General features: G+C 43.6%; 1 protein-coding gene across 15 annotated transcripts in view; it reads right to left on the reverse strand.

Annotated features, from left to right (window-relative positions):
* MARK3 (microtubule affinity regulating kinase 3) overlaps positions 1 to 13,995 on the reverse strand; it is a 109,225-nt gene that overhangs the window by 58,624 nt on the left and 36,606 nt on the right. For 2 of the 15 annotated variants that reach the window (XM_059685353.1, XM_059685337.1), the window contains exon 2: positions 6,988 to 7,052. The exons of 12 other annotated variants lie outside the window; for them this stretch is intronic. The gene's annotated coding sequence lies outside the window, so the exon portion shown is untranslated. Of the gene's footprint in view, positions 1 to 3,224; positions 3,244 to 6,987; positions 7,053 to 13,995 lie in introns of those variants that run through there. One more of the 15 variants, XM_059685344.1, reaches the window with a different exon arrangement.

Genomic DNA, 13,995 nt, shown 5'->3' on the forward strand with positions numbered 1-13,995 from the left:
CAACTGCGGAGCTGGGAATCCTGCAACCCTGTGATCCTTTGGTGTGTGGACCCATGGACACTCTAACCATAAGAAACACAGGCCAGGGTTCTAAATTTTTTTTTTTAATCCTCACCTGAGGATATGCTTTTATTAATTTTAGAGAGAGAAGGAAGAAAGAAACATCGACTGGTTGCCTCCCGTAAGCACCCGACTGGGGATCAAACCCAAAACCTTTTCGGGTGTACGGGATGACACTCCAACCAACTGAGCCACCCAGCCAGGGCATTTTCTAATTTTTTATTTATAAAAGTAGCACATATACACAGTTTTAAAAGGCAAACTACTGCCCGACGGGCGTGCCTCAGTGGTTAAGCATCAACCTATGAACCAGGAGATTACAGTTAGATTCCTGGTCAGGGCACATGCCTGGGTTAGGAGCTCAATCCCCAGAGTGGGGTGTGCAGGAGGCAGCCAATCAAGGAATCTCTCTCCCTCCCTTCCTCTCTGAAATCAATAAAAACATGTATTTTTTTAAATCCCTGATCTTTAAATAATAATAAAAACAGCCCTGGGCAGTTTGGCTCAGTGGATAGAGCGTTGGCCTGCAGACTGAAGGGTCCTGGGTTTGATTCTGGTCAAGGGCACGTGCCCAAGTTGCGGATTAGGTCCCCAGTGGGGGGGCGTGCAGCAGGCAGCCAATCAATGATTCTCTCTCATCATTGATTCTATCTCTCCCTCTCTGAAATCAATTAAAATATAATAATAATAATAATAATAATAATAATAATAATAATAATAATAATAATAATTTTAAAAAATGGCAAACTAATGTAGTATCTCTCTCCACCCCCAATCCTTGTTCACAAGGGCAAGCACTTTCAAAACTTATTTGCGACCCAGCCGATGTGGCTCGTGGTTGAGCATCAACCCTTAAACCAGGTCAGGGTTTGATTCCCAGTCAGGGCACCATGCCCAGATTTCGGGCTCGATCCCCAGGGGGGTGTGTGCAGGAGGCAGCCGATTGATGATTCTCATCATTGATGTTTCTACCTCTCTTCTTCTTCTGAAATCAACAAAAACATATAAAAAAATATTAAAACAAAAAATACCAAAAAACAGCAACACTGGAAATTTGTTGCCTTACTTCTAAAATAGCATGCTTAAGGGGTTTTTTGAATGATTCTTTAGCCCTAGTCCCATGTTATCTACTGACTTCTTCATATGAGCAGTGAAGATTTGGCTCTTATATCCTGTCCTCCAAACTCACATAACCATGCCTCCTTCCTCCTAATAAGTTATATTTGGCTAAATTACTACATTTACATCATATAAATATTATTTACAACCATGCCAGAAATATATTTCCACGTTTTAATTTTTAATGTTATTTTTTTGTTTCTCTGGAGCTAACAACTGCCTCAGTTATTTTTGTTCACTTAAGGTTTTGCTATGTACCTGTCACTTTACTAATTCACACCTTAAACTTTGTGGCAGAAGTGTAAATCTTTGTGGCAGAAGTGTAAATCTCTCCAACAGTCAAGTAACCCTTTTCCCTTGCAGATATTCATACTCTGGAGGCCTTGGTCCTGTTCTCAAGACCCACTGTGCAGGGCTTCCTGTTCTGGATCCCAGGCTTTGCTCTTTCTTGGTCCCTCTTGCTGTGGTGAAATCTATACCAACAGCTCCTGAGCAAGGGCAAGTAAGTGGTTAGGTTTTAAGACCTTGCATACTCAGGATGTTTTGATTCTGTCTACATTTGATTGAGACAGTTTGGCTGGGTAAAGAATTCTAAAGTTAGAATTATTTTTCTCTCAGGAAATACCCCCACCCAGCTTTAATGAGATATAACTGACATATAATATTGTGTAAGTTTTAGGTTTACAATGTGGTAAATTGATACACATATATATTATCAAACCTTTACCACAATAAAGTTAACACATTCTTCACCTTACAAATTATAATTTTGTTGTTATTGTTATGGTGAGAACATATGAATCTACTCTCATAGCAACCTTCAAGAATACAACACTGTAATATTAGCTACTGTCACCATGCTGCACATTAGGTCACCAGAACTTATCCACCTTATAATTGTTTATACCTTTAACCACCATTTGCCCATTTCGCCCAACCCCCACCGCTGGCGACCACTGTTTCTGTGAGTTTCGTTTTTTAAGATTCCACATATAAAGAAGATATAGTATTTGTCTCTTTCTGACTTAACTTAGAATAATGTCCTTAAGTCCATCCATGTTGTGGCAAATAGCAGGATTTCCTCCTCTTTTTCTTTTTTTCTGGTTGAATAATATTCCTGTGTGTGTGTGTGTGTGTGTGTGTGTGTGTGTGTGTGTGTGAGAGAGAGAGAGAGAGAGAGAGAGAGAGAGAGAGAGAGAGAGAGAAAGAGAGAGAGAGAGAGAGAGAGAGAGAGAGAGAGAGAGAGAGAGAGAGAGATTTATGTTTCTAAGTTTAATCTATGTAGAAATTTGGCTCTTCAGTGACTTTCCTAAACTAGCACCACGCGCTCCCCCTGCGGTCTCCCTCTTCCTCCCCTGGTGCACTACCTTTGCCTTTCCCTTTCCTGAGCTCCAAGGGCCTTTCTTTTGTAACTTGTTTCCTGAGCCTATGAAGCCCAACTGGCTCATTTTTACTACCTTTGTAACTTTCTAAATAAACTTTCTCTTATAATTTGAGAAAAAAATAGCCCAATGAATCACTAGTACAATTAAAAATAAATTCTAATATTCTCAATTCTCAATCTACTCTTAATATCAAGCTTCTTATTATTTCCTGCCAAAGAGAAAATAAGTCTGGCAATAAATTAAAAAGTTTCCCAGAAGGCAGGAGCAGCCCCAAAGCTGGGTTTTCTTCCATTTCTATTACTGCTTTTGAAATCTGACAATGAAGAAATATACATCCATTATTTATTTATTTATTTTTTCCTAGCTGGTTTGGCTCAGTGGATGGAGCATCGGCCTGCGGATTGAAGGGTCTCGGGTTTGATTCCAGTCAAGGGGACATGCTCGGGTTGCAGGCTCAATCCCCAGTGTGGGGCATGAAGGAGGCAGCCAATCAATGATTCTCTCTCATCACTGATGTTCCTATCTCTCTCTCCCTCTCCCTTCCTCTCTGAAATCAATAAAAATACATATTTTTTTTAAAAAAATAAATATACATCCATTTTTAGTCTCAATACATCAAATATGTATAATCAAGAAGGACTTGTCTTCAATTTCACTTACCACACTCTGTTTCTATCAGTGTACCAGATCCATCACACTGATCCCAATACAGATGCCAGATTGTCAATAATATTCAGGACTAATAACCACTTTTCTTAATGGCCCGAATTGTTAGCCTGCTACAAGTCAACATGAAAAGAGGAAGGTATTAAGACAGGAAAAGATGAATAGACTTGTTCAATGAAAATGACTTGTGCTTCACCTGATGGGGAAGGGGAAGGAAAGAAGTGAAGCTACTGGGTAAGGAGTCATTCCCAGGAGAGTCGGAGAGAGGAGGAAACAGTCATCAGTGGCAGCAGTCTAAGACTTAGGACACTGGGGGAGGTTAGCTTTAGGAAGGGAAGGGAAATGACTAACTTTGAGGGGAACCAAAGGAAGTCTAGGGGCCATTCTCACCTGGGCTGTGCATTGGGGATCCCTCAGACTCATCCTGGAGCCATCCAGCCAGGACCTCTGGGGATTTGGGGGGGTGGGGTGTAGATGGATTTTTAAGGAAACATTTTTTAAATATTATATGGTAAATTTATTTATTTTTAACGGGATTTACTCGGATGATCTTAATAAAATTATATAAATTTCAAGTATACAATTCTATACTACATCCTCTGCCTATTGTATTATGTGTTCACCACCCCAAGTTGTTTTTGGTTTTTGAAATTCCACGATGATTTTAATGCACAGCTAGGCGGAAACAACTGGTTTAAGGAGGCTGAAGCAAAGTGCCCCACATAAGCCAGCGGTGGTAGCAGCACAAGCAGTTCCATCGTGGGCCACATGAAAAGCATGGGCTGGTCCTCTGCCTCCAAATTACTCAGCTCCCTGATCTGACCCACGACTCAGATGCCCTGAGATGCCAAATAGGCCGCATGGCTACAGAACCCTAAGCACTGACAGTGGCTCCAAAACAAACACCGACTTTAAAAAGAAAAAAGCCTGAGTGGGTGTAAGCAGGATTTCTCCGCAAAAGAAACCAAAACCCTGATAAAAATAATCTAGTCCTGGCTGGTTTTCTCAATGGTTAGAGTGTTGACTCAAGGACCAAAGGATTGGACAGGGGTGGGCAAACTTTTTGACTCGAGGGCCACAATGGGTTCTTAAACTGGACCGGAGGGCTGGAACAAAAGCATGGATGGAGTGTTTGTGTGAACTAATATAAATTCAAAGTAAACATCATTACATAAAAGGGTACGGTCTTTTTTTTTTTTTTTTTAGTTTTATTCATTTCAAAAGCCGCGGGCCATAGTTTGCCCACGGCTGGATTGGAAGGTTCGATTCCTGGTCAAGAGCACGGTTCAATCCCTGGCCCTGGTTGGGGCTCATACAGAGTCAATAATGCTTCAATAATCATTTGGCAACCTACTGTATATTTAGCATAGATTTGAAATTAATGTTCATTCTTTTTTTTTGTCCTTAATAATTTTGATTAAATTTTTTAAAACATGGGGAGTTCCCTTTCTCTCTTACTGAAAGTCTAGATTGCAGAATGGTGCTTGCACTTTACTCGAAAAATGCTTTACTACTGGGCCAGCAGGATCAACTAAAGGGTGTATTCTCCACTAAAGGGCCTGGTCAGATAGTTTAACTTAATGAATTTCCTTGTCCAATTTATACAGCATTGAACTAGAAGTGATAGCTAATACAAAGACTCATTATTTTAAAAAATACCCCAATAGACTGGAATTATGGTAGAAAACCAGTATTAACACAAATCAAATAAATTCAGGTAAGAAAAAAAAAAATCAACAATACACATGAAATAAACTAGGCCTATGCTGAAGGCAATTATTCCTGGGGCTGGCCCAAGAAGCGAAGTATTTACTCAGGAGACTGAACCAAGACCCAAAATAAGCTTGCTATGTTTGCAGTAGTAGATTTAACCTCTATAAGTTTCTAAAAGACAGTCCGATGCTAGAGCAAATGAAAAGAAAAAAAGCTAATAAATAGAGCATCTGACACTGGAAAAGATGGCAGAGTAAGGAGCGGCCTGCATTCCTAATGTGTTTAAAGCTGGCTAACTAACCAGCTACCATAATATACATTTAAAAAATCAATTATTTCATTACGTTACAAATTTGTTTTTAATTAAATGGTTGCAGTTTAAGAAACCACTTGATTACTGCAGTGTTGACACAGGGATTCACCGTGTCAATCCTACAGTAAAGTCATCGTGTCACAGTATGTTGACATTTGAGTTTCTGCCACCAAGAACACTGAACAACAAAATCTCAGTCATATGAACCCAGAGGAAGGCTAGGGAATCACTGACAATTTTACTCCACAGATGGACGTTCCTTAGAAGGGCTGAGGCATTCAAGGCTCTTGGCCTGGCTGACATAACCTCCAGCTCACAGTCCTCTAGTTCAGGGCCCCATACTGCTTTGCATAACCCCCCAGGCCTGCGTAGCCCCCACTGCCTCTGCTGCTCAGCCTACGTGTGCACCAACACTGAGAACGCCAGTGTCAACACTGCAGTGACAGCTGCAAAGGTCTTTCCATTCTTTGTTACTTGGTGAAAATATTTAGATCCTTCAAGGCGGACGTAAAACTTACTGCAAACCACGTGGGTTCAGAGTCAGCAGTCCTATGTATCTTTTCATCTCACTGTTGGTATCGTATCTTTTACCATCCTTTGCAATAAATCAGTAACCTAGTGGGTAACCAGGATTTCTTGAGTTCTGTGAGCCCAGAAGGGATCGTTGGAACCAACAATACATTTGTAGTTGGTCAGTAGAAGCACAGGCATCTGAGGTGGAGGGCAGTGTTATGGGACTGAACCCTTTACCCGCCAAATCTGATTCTGCCTCCGAGTAGATCGGGTCAGAATTTACTTGAATTATCAGACACCCTGGCTGGCATTGGAAAATTGCTTCTTGGTGTGGGGAGGCCTCCACACACATGCTGGTACTGGGCCTGGGGACCCTTTCCAGATGTCAATTCCATGAAAGCAAAAACTTCCATTTGGTTCAATGCTGTGTCCACAGTGCTTAGAACAGTGCCTGGCATATAGCAGGTGTTTAATAATAAGTGTTAAATTAATGAGTGCATAAATAAACACACCTGCATAAAAGCATGGCTCATGCAATTTTTGGAAGGGAAGGTACAAGGTCTTTGGGGTACAAGGTCTGCTTCTCTCTTTTTAAACTGAATTTACTGAAATGACGCTGGTTAACAAAATTATACAGGTTTCAGGTACACAATTCCACAACACATCACCTGTACACTGTATTATGTGTTCACCACCTCAAGTCAAGTCTCTTTCCATCACCATTTAACACTCCTATATCTTCCTCCCTCTCAACTCCCCCCCTTTCTTCTCCCCCTCCCCCAGGCCTACTTCTCTTAAGTACCTGAAATATTCCTCCAAACTTGAAACTATTAACCACTTTATTTAAAAAAATTTTTTTTTTATTTCAGAGAGGAAGGGAGAGGGAGATATAGAAACTCAATGATGACAGAGAATCATTTATCGGCTGCCTCCGGCTGGGAATAAAACACGCAACCTGGGCATGTGCCCTGACAGGGAACCGAACTGTGCCCTCCTGGTTCATAGGTCGACGCTCAACCACTGAGCCACACCAGGTAGGTGGGCTTAACTACCTTCTTTATAGCTACTAAGAAGGAAAACCTCAGGTTAGTTCCTATCCAAGATTTTATAAACCCCGAATGAGGGCAATTCAGTTACAGTAAGGTGGCACAACAGGATGAAAAGAGCCCATGTTTCAGTCAGACCAATATCTGCATCTTTGTTCCATCACTTACTGACCGGAGAGCTGGACTACACCCACTTCTCAGGCTGTCTCCTCACTGGAAAGCAGCACGGTAAGAATACTGAAGAAACAGAGTATGAAGAAGAAAAAATACCTATCAGACCAGCTACTGTGAAAAAGTTTAAGGCCTATATGTGTAAGAGCATGGGAGGCACAGGCTCTAGTATTAATGACAATGAATTCCTATGCATTCATATACAATAGTGGTGCCAGGATACTGCTTAGCACAAGTGCTCTATGGTCTGAACTGTGGCAAACATGTTTCATTTAGAATTCATCAATGCTTGACTCAATGTCAACTATGCCTATCAAAGAATGACTGCCTGGGTACCCATCACTTACCAGTTAGGGGACTTTGGGCGGGTTAGTTTATCCCTCTGGCATCTATTTCCTGAATAATAGAACTTTACAACCTCATGAAACTGGAAAGATCAAATGAATACAAAGAATGTATTTTGTTCCCCACAAATTCACATGTTAAAACCCTAACCCACAAGGTGACAGTATTTGGAGATGGGCCATTTGGGAATTGAGTAGGTTTAGATGAGACCATGAGGATAGGCCCGCATGATGGGCTCAGTGCCCTTATAGTAGAGATACCAGAGTATGCTCGCGTGCACTGGTGCTGTGCACCCCCAGCCCTAGACATGGTGGGAAGGCTGCAACAGAAAGAGAACTCTCACCAGAACCCAACCATGTTGGCATCCTGATCTGGGACTTCTCAGCCTCTACAACTGTGCAAAATAAATAAATGTCTGTTGTTTAAGTCTGCCAGTCTATGGTATTTTGTTATAGCAGCTTGAGCAAACTAATACAACAAGTTAATATGGGTAATACACTTACAACAGTGCTCAGTATATAATAAATGCTAAAATATTAGCGGATATCAGAAGTAGTCTACAGCAATCATGTCCCACAAGAGACCTGGCTAGAATCTACCATTCAATTTTAAGCTTTACTTATTTCCCGTGAGGGGAAAACTGTAAACAAAAACATCTCCCACTCCCCAAAACCAAGACAACAAAAACCTAATTTTCAGCAGGATGCACAATAATGGCAAACAGTCCTTATCCTGTGCCACGTACTATCCTCAGCTCTTCCAAGGGGTTTTGAATGTTACTTTATTTAATTCTCACTACGGCCCTATGAGGTACTTTATTATTCCCATCTGACAAATGAAAAAACTAAGACCAAGGAGGTTAAGTGACTTGTCACAGCAAGGCCGGGTTGAAGCCTGGTGTGGATCCATTCAGCATGGCTTCACTGTGTTCCTAACCATACTTATGCTCCCCTCTCTTCATGTTAACAACAGTCCACTCCAAGACGGAAAGGAATGTTCATAACTTTGGATGGATTACACTTAGCATACTGGCATGTCTTAATAAAGTCTAGTATTTTTAAAAAGGTAAGCTACACTTTAAAAAAAATGAGCCCTTACTTACTTCTTAATGATAGATTCAGATTTAATAAGGACCAGACCCAGCAAGATTACCTGCACATAACCAAATCAAAGCTAAAAGTGACTTTGCAAAACCAGGAAGGAGACTTTTTATTATTCATGCTGTTTTAAAACCATCATATGTATACAAAATTATAGAGATCTTTAAAGGTTGCCCTAAAAGACAGTGGTAAGGGGAAAATTTTCCAGTGGAGAAAAATACACCTCTTACTAGAATCTCATACTTATTAAATCAATGTGTCAGCCTGAATATTGTGAATACTTTGCAACTGACACGATTTTAACACCTGTGTTCAAAAGCTGCCTTAATAAGCCAGTCCACATTTTTGGGTAGTGGCAGGATAAAAAAATTACATATTGTTGATGGCAGTGTTCCTTAAAGTGACTGCTAGCTTCTAAGGCTGTGCTCCATGCACCAGGGCTTAAAAGCACAATATAAAGAGAGCTGTTGCCGAAACCGGTTTGGCTCAGTGGATAGAGCGTCGGCCTGTGGACTGAAAGGTCCCAGGTTCGATTCCGATCAGGGGCATGTACCTTGGTTGGTTGCGGGCACATCCCCAGTAGGGGGGTGTGCAAGAGGCAGCTGATCGATGTTTCTCTCTCATCGATGTTTCTAACTATCTCTCTCTCCCTTCCTCTCTGTAAAAAAAAATCAATAATATATATATATAAAAAGAGAGCTGTTCTTGATGTGTGATTGGTACTGAGGAAGAAAAAAGGCTGAAAGAACTACTATTAAAAGGCCAAAGAGCCCAGCCAGCATGGCTCCGTGGTTGAGCATCAAGCTATGAACCAGGAGGTCACAGTTTGATTCCTGATCAGGGCACATGCCCGGGTTGTGGGCTCGATCCCCAGTGTGGGGTGTGCAGGAGGCAGGTGGTCAATGATTCTCTCTCATTATTGATGTTTCTTTCTCTCTCCCTCTCCCTTCCTCTCTGAAATCAATAAAAATATATTTTTTAAGAAAGGCCAAAGATGTGCCCTGGCCAATGTGGTTCTGTTGGTTGGAGCATTGTCCCATGCACTGAATGGTCTTGGATTAGATTCCCAGTCAGGGCACATCCCTAGGTTGCGGGTTTGGTCCCCAGTTGGGGCACATACGAGAGGCAACCATTCGATGTGTCTCTCTCATGCCGTGTCTGTCTGTCTGTCTCTCTCAAATCAATAAACACACCCTAGGGTGACAATCTAAAAAAAGGGGGGGGTCAAATATGCCAGGTCCACTCCACCCTACTATTTTCCCATGGAAAATGAACTCAGTAAAGAATTTGAAAGAAATATAGAATGCTTCTAATTTATAAGAAAAGAATACAAACTTATACACACGATTTAAAACAATACCCGCCCAGCCGGCATGGCTTAGTGGTTGAACGTCGACCTATGATCCAAGAGGTCATGGTTTGATTCCTGGTCAGGGCACATGCTTGGGCTGCAGGATCAGGTCCCAGTGTGGGATGCGCAGGAGGCAGCTGATCAATGAGTCTCTCTCATCATTGATGTTTCTATCTCTCCCTCTCTGAAATAAATTTAAAAATGTTTATAAATAAATAAAACACTGCCCTATAAACCGAAAACATTACACTTACCAATTTATCTAACTTGGACCGATAAGTCTTTTGTGGATGGCTCATACTTGAACTACATGACAAACAATCTCAAAGTCTTATGTGCCAAAATTAATGGTGATGCAAATTTGCATAATCACACTATCAGGCTAACCAGGCAACTTATCATGTACTAAACTGATAATGATAGGACAAACAGTAATTTTAATAACAATAATAATAATAACAATAATAAAAGTATAGCAATTAAAAACTATAGCCAAGAATAATGAAAAAAGCAAGCGACAAAGAAGGAAAAATTATAACCAGCTCAAGAAAGTATTATGATAAAACTAGAGGCCCGGTGCACAAAAATTTGTGCACTCGGGGGGAAGGGGGGGGGGGGTCCCTCAGCCTGGCCTATGCCCTCTCGCAGTCTGGGAACCCTCGGGAGATAACGCCCTGCTGGCTTAGGCCTGCTCCTGGGTGGCAGAGGGCAGGCCCAATCCCTAGGTGCAGCCCCTGGTCGGGCTCAGAGCAGGGCCGACTGGGGAGTTGGGGCGCCGCCCCCTGTCATGCACAGAGCAGGGCGGATGGGGAGGTTGCAATACCACCCCCAGTCACGCTCAGGGTAGGGCCGATTGGGGGGTTGGGGCACCGCCCCGTCACACTCAAAGCAGGGTCGATGGGGAGGTTGCAGCGCCACCCCATCACGCACAGAGCAGGGTCAATCAGGGGGTTGGGGAGCTCCCCCGTGTCACGCACAGAGCAGGGCCCATCAGGGGTTTGAGGAGCTCCCCCGTCACTCAGAGAGTAGGGCTGATAGGGGAGTTGGGGCACTGCCCCCTGTCACACACACAGCAGGGTAGATCAGGGGGTTGGGGCGCCGCCCTCTATCACCCACAGAGCAGATCGATCAGGGGGTTGGGGCGCCGCCACTGTCACACTCAGGGCAGGGCCGATGGGGAGGTTAGGGCTCTACCCCGTCACACACAGAGCAGGGCCTGTGGGGGGGGGGGGGCGGGGGTTGGGGCGCCACCCTCTATCACCCACAGAGCAGGGCCAATCAGTGGGTTGGGGCGCTGCCACTCTCACACTCAGGGCAGGGCCGATGGGGAGGTTATGGCTCTACCCCATCACACACAGAGCAGGGCCCGTGAGGGGGGCGGGGGGAGGGGGCGCCGCACCCTGTCACACACAGAGCCGCAGGGCGATCAGGGGGTTAGGGAGCTCCCCCGTATCAGGCACAGAGCAGGGCTGATCAGGAGGTTGGGGCGCCTTCCCCTGTCATGAACAGAGCAGGGCGGATAGGGAGGTTGTGGCCTTGCCCCTTGTCACACAGAGCCGCAGGGCGATCAGGGGGTTTGGGCGCTGCCCCCTGTCATGCTGATCCCTGTGCCGGGGAGGCCTCTTGACTCCGCTGATCCCGGTGCTGGGAGGCATATTACCCTTTTACTATATAGGATAGAGGCCTGGTGCATGGGTGGGGCCGGCTGGTTTGCCCTGAAGGGTGTCCTGGATCAGGGTGGGGGTCCCCACTGGGGTGCCTGGCCAGCCTGGGCGAGGGGATGATGGCTGTTTGCAGCTGGTCACACACCCTTCAGGGTGGGGGTCCCCACTGGGGTGCCTGGCCAGCCTGGGTGAGGGGATGATGGCTGTTTGCAACTGGTCACACACCCTTCAGGGTGGGGGTCCCCACTGGGGTGCCTGGCCAGTCTGGGTGAGGGGCTGAGGGCTGAAGCTCCCAACTGCTCCTTTTGTTCTTTTTTCTTTTTTATTCTGGGCCAGCTTTAGCTCTGGCTCCAGCTCTGAGGCCTCTGCTGCTGAAAGCAGGTATCTGGTTTGTTTGGGTTCTATAATCGAAACAATGTATAACTCCAGCTCTGAGATCCCGGCTCCGGCTCGCTGAAAGCATGTTTCTGGGGTTTTGTTTAGCTTCTATATTTGTTACAATGTTTCAAACTGCAGGCTCAGAGGCTGGCAAGGCAGGCGGCGAACGTTGGTTTCCTCCGTCAATGAAGCAAGCAAGCCTCCTATTAGTTTCAAGCTGCCTGGTTGCTGGCCGCCATCTCAGCTGGTAGTTAATTTGCATATCTCCCTGATTAGCCAATAGGAAGGGTAGCGGTCGTACGCTAATTACCATGTTTTTCTTTTATTAGATAGGAAGGATTCTCCCCTAGAGCCCTGGCCAGTGTGGCTCAGGGGGTTTAGTGTCATCCGGTACACCAAGAGGTCACTGGTTCAATTCCCAGGGCACATGCCTGGGTTTAGGGCTCGATCCCCAGTAGGGAGTGGGCCAAAGGCAACCAGTTGATGTTTCTCTCTCTCTCCCTCTCCCTTCCTCTCTAAAAACCAATAAAAACGTATTTTAAATTCTCAATAGAAAACTGCTAGAATTCCAGTTACCTACAAGGACAGTGGGAGATTTGTAACATCATTTGAATTCTGAACACGAATACTCAGTAAACTTGTTTATATGCTTAGTTTTAGTTAGTACCAAAAGTCCTTAGCTATATAAAGAAATAAAAGTTTAAGGACATAAATACAATTTCATCTTCAGAACAAAGGACTGGAATTTTTGAATCTGTTCCAGGGCCACCTTGAAAATCCTTAAGGCCCACTATGCCTTTCAGAACCACGTGTTTAAATACAATTTTTAGTGCAAGGTAAAGTCTACCTCCCTCCCCACCTCACACATGAACAAGGCTTAAAAATTCTCATGACATAAATGGAAAATAACCATCAGGAATACGTTAGGAACGTACACAAAGCATTATACTTACAGTATCTTAAATGTGCAACGCTTTGCCATTTACAAAGCTTTCATAATACCCATTATTTCATTAATAATCCATCCCGAGAAGATGAAATTATCTCCATTTTAAATATAAGAAGGCTAAGGTCCAGAAAATTAAGTGACCTGCTCATGGTTAAGTTACATATTTGGCTGTCACAGCCAAGAGTAAAATTCAGGACTTCTTGTCTAATGCAATGTCTCTGTATCACCCACCTCCCTAGGCCAAATCTAAAAATCAAATGCAATATATAAAAAGCCTTTTAAAAACGAAAAATAGCCCTGGCTGGTTTAACTCAGTGGAGAGAGCATTGGCCTGCGAACTGAAGGGTCCTGGGTTCGATTCCAGTCAAGGGCAGATGCCTGGGTTGTGGGCTCCATCCCCAGTGGGGGACTTGCGGGACGCGGCCAATCCATGATTCTCTCTCATCATGGATGTTTCTACCTCTCTCTCCCTCTTCCTTCCTCTCTGAAATCAATTAAAACAAAAAACAAAAACCAATAAAAATACTAGATCTCATTATAAAGATTATCAATCATTTGCAGAATGCACCAGTGAAATGCCTACGCCCAGGCCCTACACGAACGATTCAATTTCTCCTGTGGGCCAGTCATCAGGGCTTTGAAAAGGCCCAGATGAGTCTAACATGCACCAGGCTTAGAACTCCTGGGTTACTAGGTGACATAAATGGCAACAGTGTATTACAGACATGTTGTTCCAACTACCATTCAGTATTCCTTTTATATGAATTAATCCACACTCCTTTATTTGACCTCGTGTGAGTTTAATAAAGCCAAAATGCTGACTTTGAAGATCTATGTATTAGTTACACAGTGTATAATGAATGCTGACTAAAAATGAATTATATGAAAATATGTGGTTCTGTATTATTTTTAAAAACTCTATTCTAATCATTATTTAGAACATTCAATTTAGCCGAGACCGGTTTGGCTCAGTGGATAGAGCGTCGGCCTGCGGACTGAGAGGTCCCGGGTTCGATTCCGGTCAAGGGCATGTACCTGGGTTGTGGGCACATCCCCGGTGGGGGATGTGCAAGAGGCAGCTGATCGATGTTTCTCTCTCATTGATGTTTCTAACTCTCTCTATCTCTCTCCCTTCCTCTCTGTGAAAAATCAATAAAATGTATTTAAAAAAAAAAAAATAGAACATTCAATTTAAAAGTACAGCCTTCAGTTTGCTACTAAG

The sequence above is a fragment of the Myotis daubentonii genome, chromosome 1 (assembly GCF_963259705.1).
Source record: "Myotis daubentonii chromosome 1, mMyoDau2.1, whole genome shotgun sequence".
Lineage (NCBI taxonomy): Eukaryota > Metazoa > Chordata > Mammalia > Chiroptera > Vespertilionidae > Myotis > Myotis daubentonii.